This window comes from Bos taurus, chromosome 6, assembly GCF_002263795.3.
Source record: "Bos taurus isolate L1 Dominette 01449 registration number 42190680 breed Hereford chromosome 6, ARS-UCD2.0, whole genome shotgun sequence".
NCBI lineage: Eukaryota > Metazoa > Chordata > Mammalia > Artiodactyla > Bovidae > Bos > Bos taurus.
Window position 1 is genome coordinate 37749169 of NC_037333.1, and position 14265 is coordinate 37763433.

Here is a 14265-nt window from a genome sequence, read left to right on the forward strand (position 1 = left end):
GAGATGCCATCTCATTATCTATCTGAGCAGAGCCACCATATTGCTCCTGTGGTGAATAATAAGAACTAACAGTGACCAAGTTGCTATTTTGTGTCAGATGTTGTGTTAAGCACTGTGCATTGATTTACTTAAGACTCATAAAATGTATTATTACTATTCCCATTTCATGGCTGTGGAAACCAAGGCGTATAGATTAACTCCACAGACTCACATAGCTGCTAAATAGCAGTGCTGGGTTTAGAATTCAGGCAGTCAGAGAATACATCCTTAACCATTAATATACTGTTTTACAGTAATGCAAGTTCTGAAATTAGACCACCAAGGCCAAAATAATGGCTGTGACTCTTGTTAACTGGGTATCCTTGGCCAAGAAACATAGCCTCTCCAAGTGTCAGTTTCCTGATTTATAAAATGAGATGAAAAATAAAGACAGGAATAAACAAAGTATTCCACAGTGCCTGGTACATAGTAACTGTTCCACACATGTTAGTTGTTATTTTAGTAGTAGTAGATAACAGAATATCTATCGCTGGATGACTTGATGGTAGGCAGTCATAGGAAGTCATTGCTAGAACTTTGTAATGAAGTCCACATAACTGATGAAAAAAGTTATGAAATTTACTCAAAAGAGAAGTGACACCCAGGCTACCAAAACCCAATCATAGCTTAACTAGTAGGATGCCAGAGTATGAGGATGGAAGAGCAAAAGTCATCAAGGAAAGACCAATCAAAAAGTTTTTGTACAACATTTGTGTATATGGATTCAATACTATTTCCAAGGGGAAAAAATGACCTTGCCTGGCTTTACTCCTATCTGATTGCTTGGAGGGTATATCCATTCAAGATTAAATATAATTGTATAAAATAGGAATCTGACTCCTATGGATTAACCTGATAGAGGATCTATTTTTCTCTCAAGTTCAGTTCAGTTCAGTCAGTCAATCATGTCTGACTCTTTGCGACCCCATGGACTGCAGCACACCAGGCTTCCCTGTCTGTCATGAACTCCCAGAGCTTGCTCAAACTCATGTCCATAGAGTTGGTGATGCCATCCAACCATCTCATCCTCTGTCGTCCCCTTCTCCTCCTGCCTTCAATCTTTCCCAGCATCAGGGTCTTTTCCAGTGAGTCAGTTCTTCACATCAGGTGGCCAAAGTATTGGAGTTTCAACATCAGTCCTTCCAATGAATATTCAGGAATGATTTCCTTTAGGATGGACTGCTTGGATCTCCTTACAGGCCAAGGGACTCTCAAGAGTCTTTTTCAACACCACAGTTCAAAAACATCAGTTCTTCGGCGCTCAGCTTTCTTTATAGTCCAACTCTCACATCCATACATGACTACTGTAAAAACCATAGCTTTGACTAGATGGACCTTTGTTGGCAAAGTAGTGTCTCTGCTTTTTAATATGCTGTCTAGGTTGATCATAGCTTTTCTTCCATAGCTTTTCTCTCATGTTGTTTGTTAATAGATCATCTTGGGCTGCTACCACCAGAGACCCTTCTTAAGAGATCAACCAGAAGCAGTTGTATCCTTGACCAGAGGTCATAGCTCCTCTAAAATTGTCCTTTGTACAAGCTCATTTTTTGGATGCTAGTGATCTCTCTCTCTTGTATGTAGGATTATTGGGTTGCAACAACCCCAAGATCATGCCCTTTTCCTACATCATGTCCACACATTTGTAAATAGTGCTTTTATTAAATCCTCTTTAAATCATCCTAATTTCCATGTATGCCATTAGCTTCCTGAAGGAAACTGACGAGAATAATCATCAGTGTCTGCTCCCCACTTCCCAGGACATATTACTGTAGTAGGAAGGAGTGCATTAAAGTGTTATGATGAATCCCATCATTTATTTAGCCAACCAGTATTTATTGAGCATCAGTGTACCAAAACAAGATGCTAGATAAAAATTGAATTCCTTGTCCTCAGGTAACTCACAGTTTACATCACCCGACTTACTCCCCTTGCTTAGTCTCCAGGCTTGTCAAGTCACCTCTAAATTGCATTTTGGCTTTCTGTGCAGCATTCCCTCAGGGGTCAAATTCACTTTTCAAACTATTTCAAGATCCAGTTGACTAACAGTGCTATTCTTAGTGAAAATGAAGACATACAGAATAATACCAGATAACATGGATGTTGGAATCAGAGAGATGGGCATTCAAAACTCATCAGACGTCTAACTTTGGACAAGTTATATAATCTCCATGAACCTAAGTCGTTTTTCTCATGTATGGGGCTAAAGTGCATTCATGTCTTCTGACTGCTATAAAGGCAGAAGGAGATCATGTCCACAAAGCTCTTAGCTCAGTGTCTTGTTCTATAAAGAAATGGCAACTATTCTAATTTATACATTACTTTCTTGTGAGTATGCTTGGTATAAGCTATTCTTAAATGAATGATTATTTCTTGAGAGGATGATTGTTGAGTTTCTTACATGCAAAACTTAGGAACAAATTCTAGTCTGTGGTGACTTCACCCAGAAAATACTACCAGGGAAGGCTCTCTCTGGGCAGCCTGAAACTTAGTCTCAATCCTCTGCTTTGCTTAAGGATGTGATCCACATTGACAAAACAGTCCCAGTCCTTTAGAGTCTAGAGTCTGGAGACTAGGTCAGGCACTCTGGTGAGTTTCAGCAGGTAAGAAGTAGAATATCCAGGTTGGCAGAAGCAGGCAGAAAGTCTAGGGTTAGACAGGCTACAGGCAGGGAGCTATTTGAGTTCAGGTGAGGCAGGAAATGAGGAGAGGAGCTGTATCAGAGCAAGGGAACTCAAAAGCTTAGGAAAAATGTAGCTGGGCAGAGGACACCAAAGTGGAATCCTAACTATCTGCTCTCTTTTATATTTCCTGTGCTGGCATAGGCAGACATGTTTAAAGATATGTGATTTTTAGCCAGAGGAGTGGAATTGAGAAGGTATGGTTAGAGTCTGATTGAAGAAGGGAGAGATGGATTGGGAATTCCAAAATTTCTCCCAGTAAGACCTTGACTGGTTAAGACTCTGTTTTGAAAGAATCCAGAAAGAGTTCTTCCTGTTTGGCTATTGAATTCATGTAATAACAAAGCTGAAAATAATTCTAAGAGTTTCTCATTATTAAGCATCAGAATAAATAGCATTATACTACTACTCTCTTATGTGGTTCTGATTATACCTTATTTTTAACTTAATAATACCTTATGATTCCATAGCACATTACAGTTTCAAAATATTTTTACTTAGATTATCTAATTTAATGCTTATAGTAACAATGTAAGGTAGTTATTATTATCTGTTGTTACTGTTCTATTATAGATTCAGCTCAGTTTAATTCCACTGTACACTTATTGAGCACCTATTGTGTGCCTAGCATTCTGCTAGGTGTTGGGGGATAATGTCCTTCATACTTAAGTGAAGAGTACACAGATGAGAACAAGCAAAACTTATTTATTCAGAGCTCGCTATAGGGAAGGAGTCAGCACCATTGCTTGCATTTGGCAGAATTAAAAGGCAAGCAGAGGAGTGGGGAAGTTTTATAGTGAAACAGAGGAAGGTTTCATCTGTGCCCTGATTGGAGGCTCCTGTCATGAGGAGGCCGGAGGTGAGCTGTTTACATGCAGGGCAACCTATATTATTGATTGGTGGAGCATAATCGGCTTATTCTGATTGGTCCTAAGTTGAAAGCTGGGCCAAAACTTAGGGAAGCTGTCAGTTATTGATCAAATGCTAATTGTTGTGGGCAGATTGCTACAGAGGTTGTGGTTTAATTTCTGGAACTGGTTGTTGTGGGACTTGTCATTCAGTATACTATCTATCGGTGGTCTGTTTGTATACTTTCTCTCAGGTGATGAGCACTTAACAACATGAGAGTATGAATTTTAGAGTCAGAGAGATAAACATTCAAATAAATCTCCTGATGTGTAATCTGGAGCAAATTACACCATCTCTGTGGACCTGAGTAGCCTTATCTGAGGCTACTTATCTTTTGGAGGTGATGAAGAAACTGGGGTAACCAGATCTTTAACCAGCTGTCCTGGAGTCATGAAAAGTGGGGTGAAGAACTTGAGTTTAATCCGGGTTTTTCAACTCTCTTCAGTGCTCTTTCTGGTCATGACTTTCAGAGTTTATCATTGACTTTAGGAAAGGGGTGAGCATAGATCTTTCTTTTAATATAGTAGCAATGCACTTCTGAGCAAGAGTAAATATTTCCTCTTGCATCTTTTATCTGTGTAGCTGTAGATGGTAATCAGTGAACACCTTCTCTATTTGCACTAAAAGTTTCACAAGAGAAGCATGGTACACAGCTGTAGAGTCCAGAATCAGGGGTCCACCAGTCCCAGGTTTCCATTTGGGGCTACTGTTTTCTGTTTTCCTGGGGATTATCACCTTTATATGCTAACCTCCCAGACAGACTCTCATTTCCTCTTTGATTTTAATGTCTGCTTCCCATCTTATTCCTTACGCCTGCTCCCTCAGCCATCCTTGGAAAGTTTGTGCTGACCACTCTTCCAGTTATGGTTTCACAGTTTCTATCATCTTTCTTTTTTCATTATGCAAAAGTTACTAGGCAATGACTAGGTGCTGGGGATGTTCTAGGTATGGGGAATACGGGGCGGGGGGAAGATGATAGTAAAAGTTCCTGCCCTTATAGTGCTAGCACTCTAGTAGGAAGCAGACAAGACACATATAAGAAAACAAATAAATATGTCAGATAGTGATAAGTTCTAAAGCAGATCAAAGGAGGTAGAGTATGGTGTGTGTGCACGTAATAGCTGCACCTGCTTAGATAAGATGGTCAAAGAAGATCTCTCTAAGGAGGTACTTTCAAGCCGAAGCTGGAATGGAGAGAGGGCGTGAGCTTTGGAGGGATATCATTCCTGATAGGGAGAATAGCAAGTGCAATATCCTGGAGGCATTTGTACAAGAAGTCCTGTCATTCCAGACTGGGGTTAGTGAAGAAACTTGTGCAGCTGTAGTTTAATAACTAAAATTTTAACTTGAGAAAGAAATGTTAGTAAAACCAGATTTATTTGCTAATTCCATTGGTTAAAGGAAGCATACAAAACTGATGCCCATTATCTTGTTTAGTAATAAGACTGTGGCATTGCAGCCCATTGCTGTTTCTTTCTGTCAAGGGTATCATGATGTGTTTTTGCCTTCACACGCTTGTTATCTTTTATTTTTGTTTTATTGTATTGTGATTTTCTGTCTAATCCTTGGCCTTGCCTTGAACTTGCCTAATGTTCGTGTACTTGCAGTTATATATTCAATAGAGAAAGAGTGGGGGGCACAGGGAGGAATATAACGTGAGTGTGGCACATGTGATAGACACTGTTGGATTGCTTGCCCACCGCTACTTTTTCCTTCTCTTTCTAGTAGCACTATCCTCCTAATTCACCCAAGAAATGTGCTTTACTCTACATTAACTATGGGGTTTGAATAAAAGCTGCCATCTTTTTATGGAAATTCCCCGCCCCCACCCTCCCCCTCAATTTCCCGGTGCTACATTGACTTTTCAGCACAGGTGATGATCCCAGGATGGATAGTTGAGGTGAGCCAAAGGAGAATTTTCATAGTTTTTTTTGGGGGGGCTAGAGTTTGGGAAAAGGATTTATATCCTGTTGGATGTCAAAAACCTACAGATGGGTGGGGGGTTGGTGCTGAGATCTATCGGTAGCTATGTTCTTTGATTTGTAGTGGTTCCTTGTGAGAGACAATGAAGTAGACACATCAACACAATAGCAAAGATGAGTGAGTGTGGTGGCCGTTTTATCTCTGATCCCACTCCAGGTTCTCTCTCCTGGCTGAATGCTAATTCTTTTCTTAGTTATCTGAAACTTCAAATACATTTCTCTTTTAAATTTAAGCAGGTTTGAGTTGTTACTTTCAATGGAAAGAGTTGTGACAAATGCAAAATACATTAAAAAATATACCATGTTGACCTTGGATGCATTATACTTTACATAAAACATTGTGGTTATAAGTGATCTTATAAATACTGATATAATTCTCAGAGTCAAGTAGAGCAGTGCTTCTCAAACTTGAAAGTCCACACAACTCACCAGGAAGTCTGGTGAAAATGTGGATTCTGATCTGGTAGGTCAGAGTATGTGTGGGGAGTCTGCCTTTCCAGTAGCTCTTAGGGGATGCTGCAGGTTTGAAGACCACAACTGGGGAAGCATGAGACTAGATAGCATATGTAAAACATCCAGCACATCAAGTTGGTGGTCACAGATGTCGGCTGTTAAATACATACATACCTATTGAGTTGAGTGAAAACTTTCGGATCCACATTGGTCTATTGAGGTAGGGAACTTAAATGATGCTGAAAATTGGGAAAGCAGTTTAATTCAAGGCATTATGAGATTTACTTACCAGAAAAACACACTCTTATTTTTTTAAGATTTGAAAATGTGAGTAACACATTTAAAAAATCCTCTGACTGAGACCAGTCTTTTAAACAGATTCCTTGGTAGAGTGGAAAGTATGATTTTTTCCTGAAGCCATACATCCTGGGGCTGGAAGTATATTTTGTTCCTTTCCAATTTTGTATACCGAGAAATTCCTAGATCTTTCATTCCTGTGTAGTGGGTGATTCTATGTTCAAATGTGCAAATGAGAAAATTTCTGTTTCTCTAATAACTGAACTAAGTATATCTTTTCAGCTTCTCTGTTTCCCCTTAGAGCAGAAAATTCAGTCTTACCAAATCTTGGTAAACTCAAGCACATTTCCCTTAGCCTCTTCAGATAAAATCTACTTAGTTCAAGATTTCTCCACCTCATTTACTTTCCTGTTTTCTTCAGGGATGTCTCAGTTCTTGCAGGCTCATTTGTGGTCCAGATGTTGGTGGGAGGCAGCCTTTACTCCTCATCCTTCGTCTTTCTCATTTATGTATTTGATCTGACTCTCCTGTATTTATATGTTTGTTCCTTGTCAGTCTCTTTCTAGGCCTTACTGCTAAGTCGCTTCAGTTGTGTCCGACTGTGCAACCCCATAGACGGCAGCCCACCAGACTCCCCCATCCCTGGAATTCTCCAGGTAAGAACTCTGGAGTGGGTTGCCATTTCCTTCTCCAATGCATGAAAGTGAAAAGTCAAAGAGAAGTCGCTCAGTCGTGTCCGACTCTTAGTGACACCATGGACTGCAGCCCACCAGGCTCCTCCATCCATGGGATTTTCCAGGCAAGAGTACTGGAGTGGGGTGCCATTGCCTTCTCCAATATATGCAAGTGAAAAGTGAAAGTGAAGTCGCTCAGTTGTGTCCGACTCCTAGCAACCCCATGGACTGCAGCCTACCAGGCTCCTCCATCCAAGGGATTTTCTATCAGATCAGATCAGTCACTTGGTCATGTCCGAGTCTTTGTGACCCCATGAATCACAGCACACCAGGCCTCCCTGTCCATCACCAACTCCCGGAGTTCACTGAGACTCACATCCATTGAGTCAGTGATGCCATCCAGCCATCTCATCCTCTGTCCTCCCCTTCTCCTCCTGCCCCCAATCCCTCCCAGAGTCAGAGTCTTTTCCAATGAGTCAACTCTTTGCATGAGGTGGCCAAAGTACTGGAGTTTCAGCTTTAGCATCATTTCTTCCAAAGAACACCCAGGGCTGATCTCCTTCAGAATGGACTGGTTGGATCTCCTTGCAGTCTAAGGGACTCTCAAGAGTCTTCTCCAACACCACAGTTCAAAAGCATCAATTCTTCGGTGCTCAGCCTTCTTCAGAGTCCAACTCTCACATCCATACATGACCACAGGAAAAACCATAGCCTTGACTAGATGAGCCTTTGTTGGCAAAGTAATGTCTCTGCTTTTGAATATGCTATCTAGGTTGGTCATAACTTTCCTTCCAAGGAGTAAGCATCTTTTAATTTCATGGCTGCAGTCACCATCTGCAGTGATTTTGGAGCCCAGAAAAATAAAGTCTGACATTGTTTCCACTGTTTCCCCATCTATTTCCCATGAAGTGGTGGGACCGGATGCCATGATCTTCGTTTTCTGAATGTTGAGTTTTAAGCCAACTTTTTCACTCTCCACTTTCACTTTCATCAAGAGGCCTTTGAGTTCCTCTTCACTTTCTGCCATAAGGGTGGTATCATCTGCATATCTGAGGTTATTGATATTTCTCCCAGCAATCTTGATTCCAGTTTGTTTCTTCCAGTCCAGCGTTTCTCATGATGTACTCTGCATATAAGTTAAATAAACAGGGTGACAATATACAGCCTTGACGAACTCCTTTTCCTATTTGGAACCAGTCTGTTGTTCCATGTCCAGTTCTAACTGTTGCTTCCTGACCTGCATATAAATTTCTCAAGAGGCAGATCAGGTGGTCTGGTATTCCCATCTCTTTCAGAATTTTCCACAGTTTATTGTGATCCACACAGTCAAAGGCTTTGGCATAGTCAATAAAGCAGAAATAGATGTTTTTCTGGAACTCTCTTGCTTTTTCTATGATCCAGCAGATGTTGGCAATTTGATCTCTGGTTCCTCTGCTTTTTCTAAAACCAGCTTGAACATCAGGAAGTTCACGGTTCACATATTGCTGAAGCCTGGCTTGGAGAATTTTGAGCATTACTTTACTAGCATGTGAGATGAGTGCAATTGTGCGGTAGTTTGAGCATTCTTTGGCATTGCCTTTCTTTGGGATTGGAATGAAAACGGACCTTTTCCAGTCCTGTGGCCACTGCTGAGTTTTCCGAATTTGCTGGCATATTGAGTGCAGCACTTTCACAGCATCATCTTTCAGGATTTGGAATAGTTCAACTGGAATTCCATCACCTTCACTAGCTTTGTTAGTAGTGATGCTTTCTAAGGCCCACTTGACTTCACATTCCAGGATGTCTGGCTCTAGTTCAGTGATCACACAATTGTGATTATCTAGGTCGTGAAGATCTTTTTTGTACAATTCTTCTGTGTATTCTTGCCATCTCTTCTTAGTATCTTCTGCTTCTGTTAGGTCCATACCATTTCTGTCCTTTATTGAGCTCATCTTTGCATGAAATGTTCTATAGCTCCCTATATTTCTGGACTCCAGGTTCTTGCAGACCATTTTGTATCCTTCTTAGCCACCTCCCTAGGTCAACTGACCAATTCTCAGTCACTTCTGTATCCTTCTTGGGGTCATGGGAAACATAGCAACTCTCAGGTTTCTCAAGGATGCATCTTATCTATCTTTAATCATTTATTCAATAAATACAAGTATTTCCTATGTAACAAGCATAGTTCTGAACACTGGCACCAATATTCTTTACCCTAACATAGTGTTTAGCTTACGATAGATGCTTAGATCATGTTGCTGTATGGCAGAAACTAACACAACATTGTAAAGCAATTGTCCTTCAATTATTAAAGTTTAAAAAAGTTTATTTAACACATGGATATTTCCTAAAATGAAAAACTTTCTAAGAAGAAATGGAAATATTTGAATAGATAAATATTTCTCAAAATAACAAGTCATTCATGAAAATAAGTAGAAATGTTTCAGACTATTTTATTTGATACAATTTAATCTCTTCAAAGGCTTCCCAGGTGGCTCAGTGGTAAAGAATCTGCCTGCCAAGAAGGAGATGTGAGTTCAATCCTGTATCAGAAAGATCCTCTGGAGAAGGAAATGGCAACCCAGTCCAGTATTCTTGCCTGGGACATCCCATGAACAGAAGAACCAGATGGACCATATTACATGAGATCACAAAAGAAGTTGGACACGATTTAGCAACTAAACAGTGGCAAACAACAACAAATCTCTCCCCTGGTGGAGTGAAAATACCCCTTAATATCATAGCAGGGCAACTGAGACACACCTTTTGAATATATTTGATGTTCTAAAGATGTGAAGTGCTGTCCTGTGCTTAGTCGCTCAGTTGTGGCTGACTCTTTGCCACCCCATGGACTGTGGCCTGCCAGGCTCCTGTCCATGGGGATTCTCCAGGCAAGAATACTGGAGTGGCTTGCCATGTCCTCCTCCAGGGGCTCTTCCCAACCCAGGGATCGAACCCAGGTCACCCACATTGCAGGCAGATTATTTATCATCTGAGCCACCAGGGAAGCCCTGGTGTGAGATTATAGGCAAAATGTACTCAGTTGTGGCTATCATTGATTTATCTAATTGGATTCTTAATTTACTTAAACCTTCACTTGTTTTTTAAAGTGTCACTGATTCCATTACCTGGTTATTCAAGATGGTAGTTCCTTACTATAGTTCATTTCCTGTCTCCTCTCCTATACCTGGGTTGTTCAATTTCTCTGTGTGTTTTGTGATTTAGCAGCATTACTAAATGGACAGCATGCTGGGGGAGATTATACACATTTATAAATAGGGAACATGTCTAATTGTGTTGTTTCGATGTTTCTGTCCTACAGTGTTTTGGGGTCTTAGAGGCTTTTGCATCAGGGAAGCAGGAACCGCTTAAATTTTCTTTTCCTAAACATAGCTTCTCAACTCTACTTTGGATTGATGAATAGATCCTTGTTATTGGAGTTTGTGAGGATTTAGGAAGGGGGCTTCATTTGGAAGGGACATATAGATTGCCTCTGCTCAGCAAACACCTGAACCTACAAGGGGTTTTATCTGCTTTCCTTGGGCCTTGGCTAGAGGTGAGCAGAGGAATTCATCAGGTAATCACTACCTACAATCAAGTCTTATTCCTCCTACTTTTCTTCCCTCCACTAGCTTTTTGTAATTTAATGTCTTTTTATTGAGGGGGAAAAAGAATCACACAATGTAATTTATTCTTTTCTGAGGTTATAAACTTGTTATAAACTTTCTTCTCTAAATTTCCTAGTCCATTAGCTTTTTAAAGTTCAAACCCCATTTTCTTCCTTTAAAGTCTACCTTAGATAACTTTGGGCTTCCCTGGTGGCTCAGATGGTAAAGAATCTGCCTGTAATGCAGGAGCCCTGGGTGGGAAGATCCCCTGGAGAAGGGAATGGCTACCCACCCACTCCAGTATTCTTGCCTGGAGAATTCCATGGATAGAGGATCCTGGTGGGCCACAGTCCATGTAGTTGCAAAGAGTTGACACAACTGAATGACTAACACACTTAGATAACTTTAGGTTTCTAAACTATTTTCTAAGTTCTGAATTCAAAAAAAAAAATCCACCCAGAGACTCATTTGCCTTCCTGGCTTTTATTTGTATTTTTTTCTTCCTGAGAGGTAATGAAATCCCTCTTTCAAAAGTTGGTGGATCACAGGAAAACAGGAATCCTGAGGGAAAGAGAAACCTCATTCACTCTCAGGATTTTATCCCTTCACCTGTAAAAGGGGAAGAGGATCATTAGATAGCCAGACATGGAACCAGGATGACCCTTCAACAGAACTATTGGTACCTCTTGTGCTCCCAGAGATGTACCACACAGTATGGAGAGCAGAAGTGCAAAGGCAGCAAATAGAGATATACATGGACTACCAATTTTGCTTGTATTTTTATTTACCTATAAAGGACTACTTACGCATCTTTTCATAGCCCTTGAGGGTACTTTTTGGTGCTTTTCTGCCATTAGATGTAGGCAGAGAATGCCTACCAAAAGCACTGGGTTTAGAGAATTGTTTTAAAATGCTTACTTGTGTCTTAGACTTAATTCTCCCCTTCTTCTCAAATGGTATCTTCAATCTTTATCAAATGGCTAAAGCCCAATCTGTCTGGGAGAGGGAGCTGGCTGTGCTACAAGAATTCATGTTTCCATCCTCCCAAGTCCCATCTGTGCCCCGGATGTCACCTGGAGAGATGGTTTTTTTTGACGAACAGATCAGGGACAGGCCAAGGACAAAGCATGGATGACTCAGTCAGAAGCCTTCAATAGGGGACAAGGCTGCTTCTTTGCCTTCTTGCATTGTTCCCTATCAAAGGGGTTGTTTATTTTAATGCCCCTTTCCTGTGCTCTTAAAGGCTGCTTTCTGAGTTTTCAAAAGCTTCCTGAGACCTTTAGAAATTCTGTATGGTTATCTATCTCTGAGCCCTTTTGAGGTAGAATACTGAGACATTTACTTCTCTCCCCAGGATTATGTTTTTAATTTTCAGGTTATTTCTAATGAACCAAGGCTGAGAAGAAACAGAGAAAAAAATTTTCATGGAGTTCCCCTCCCCTACTCAACATACCCTTTCCCCCAATACATACGCATGTGCATACATGCACATACATGCTGCAAATGGAAAAAGTGTTCAAAATAGAGGCAGACTAATTATCCAGGTTGGAATAGGGCCAGGATATTGGTCATAAGATTCTCTCTCTTCCCTCCACAGTTTCTTTTCCTCTCCCTTCTGTCATCTTTCCTCAACCATCAGGTGGGTGGGTGGGTTGCTGGCTGGCTGCTGGTTGGCAAACAGAAATAGTCTAGGAGCAAGTGTTCTTGGGATATATTCACTAAAGGATGAACCAGAGTGATTTTTCTCTCCACATCCAGCCAATTTACATACAAGGAGAGCAGGTGGGGAGGAGTTCATGAAAGACTGTAGATACAGAGATGTAAATCTGAGTATGTTATAGTAAGATTGTCCAAAGTGAAAAAGTGGCATGTGGAAATTAAATTATCTTGAACAGATAGAAGTAGGATGGGAAGTGTTTTACCCAAAGAGTAGTAAATAAGGGATGTACATATCCATCAGAGCAGATAATAAGTCATTCCGTTCTGAGGGGTGCACAAATAAATGTGGATGCCTCTAAAGAGAAAGGATTCCATTGTGAATTGGCAAAGAGGGTAATTAAAACCTGTGAAGACACCAGGAGCTGAGCAACTTAAATGGGCCAGGTATGTTTAATCAACCGGCCTTTTCCTGGTTTGTGATGTGTCCTTAAGTTAGCAACACCGTATTGTTTGTACAAGGAAACTGTGCTTGCTGATTAATTCAGTCATCAAAGATATGCCCAATGAGTGCTGCAGTTTGTAATCTGGATTTCAAAGCTGCAGACTGTTGATGTTCAGACAGTTTAAGAGGATTTGTTCAATAAGCAGAGATTTGTCTTGCAACAAGTCTGTCTGGGCCACCTACGGAAGAAAGCAAGCAGAACTCCCCAGACTTGCTTTTGAAACACTCTAGCAACTCCTTTTAGGCTACATGATCTTTTTGCTCTGACCAGGCTGGTCTTGTCACCACCCAAATCACCTGTCCACCTGATTCTGGGCAGTGTGTCTTGGCTGATGCTCTTTCTTTCATCTAAAATGTCTTTTTCTTGTCCTCGATCCATCTAGGTACATAATTTTTCTTTGGGTCTCTCCCTTTGGATGTAAATCCTACCAAAAACAATTTCATTCTATGATGACAGAACCTCCTAGTTGGAAGGGAGGAATCTCAAGGATTATCTACTGGAATCAGTATTTGTTGTACAACGTGGTGGGAAGGACACAGCCTTTAGCTCCACTTGGTAACAGTTGCTATATACTTTAGGCCCCGCATTATCATATTTATTTCTCATAGAAATCCAATAGGAGAAAAATGAAGCACAGAAAGATTAAATAACTTGTCAGGGCTATATGCTGAATGATTAGTTATTTGTAATTATAACCAAAATCTCTCTAACACCAATGCCCAGTGCATACTTCTACTATAATTTCCCTGGCTTGGGAAAATAATTTGCATTTCTTTTGCCTTCCATTTGTGGATAAGTACTAGAGATTATATACATTCAACACCTATTACAATGCCTGACAATATTAAATGGCAATTAGTTATTATTAATAATCATGTGATTGTTTTGCCTCTTGATATTTAGAGTTTGATCTGTGGATCAGAGCATCAACTCTACATGGGAGCTAGTTAGAAATTCAGAATCTCAGACTTCAGACCTCTTGAATCAGAATCTGCATTTTAGCAAGATCCCCAGATGATCTGTATGCAATTTAAAGTTTGAGAGACACTTGACTACCCCCATGCTTGCATACCCACTAGGAATGAAACTTGTTACCTTTTTTCTTTACTCTTTAGTTAGAAATATTCTACACTTCCAGAAATATGACAAGAATAGTACAAAGAACTTGTTCCTTTTAGTGGAGAATGGTATTTTGAAAGATCCATGTGCCATGTGTGCTGGAACCATGGGATTCCTTCCAGCTTTACCACTTTTCACATTTGTAACTCCTTTTTCTGATGGTGAAAAACATGGGATATCTATTACCCCCAGTTTGTTTATGTATAATATTTGCTTGTTCCCTTCATATGTAACCAAAACCAATTTCTGATCTGCCCATCTTCCCATTTGACAAGTCTTCCTTATATAGGTTGGGATCCCCACCAGCTTACCACTAGTCCTGGTGGCCTATTTTTTTTTTTCCCCCTGAGGCAGCTTCTTCTAGC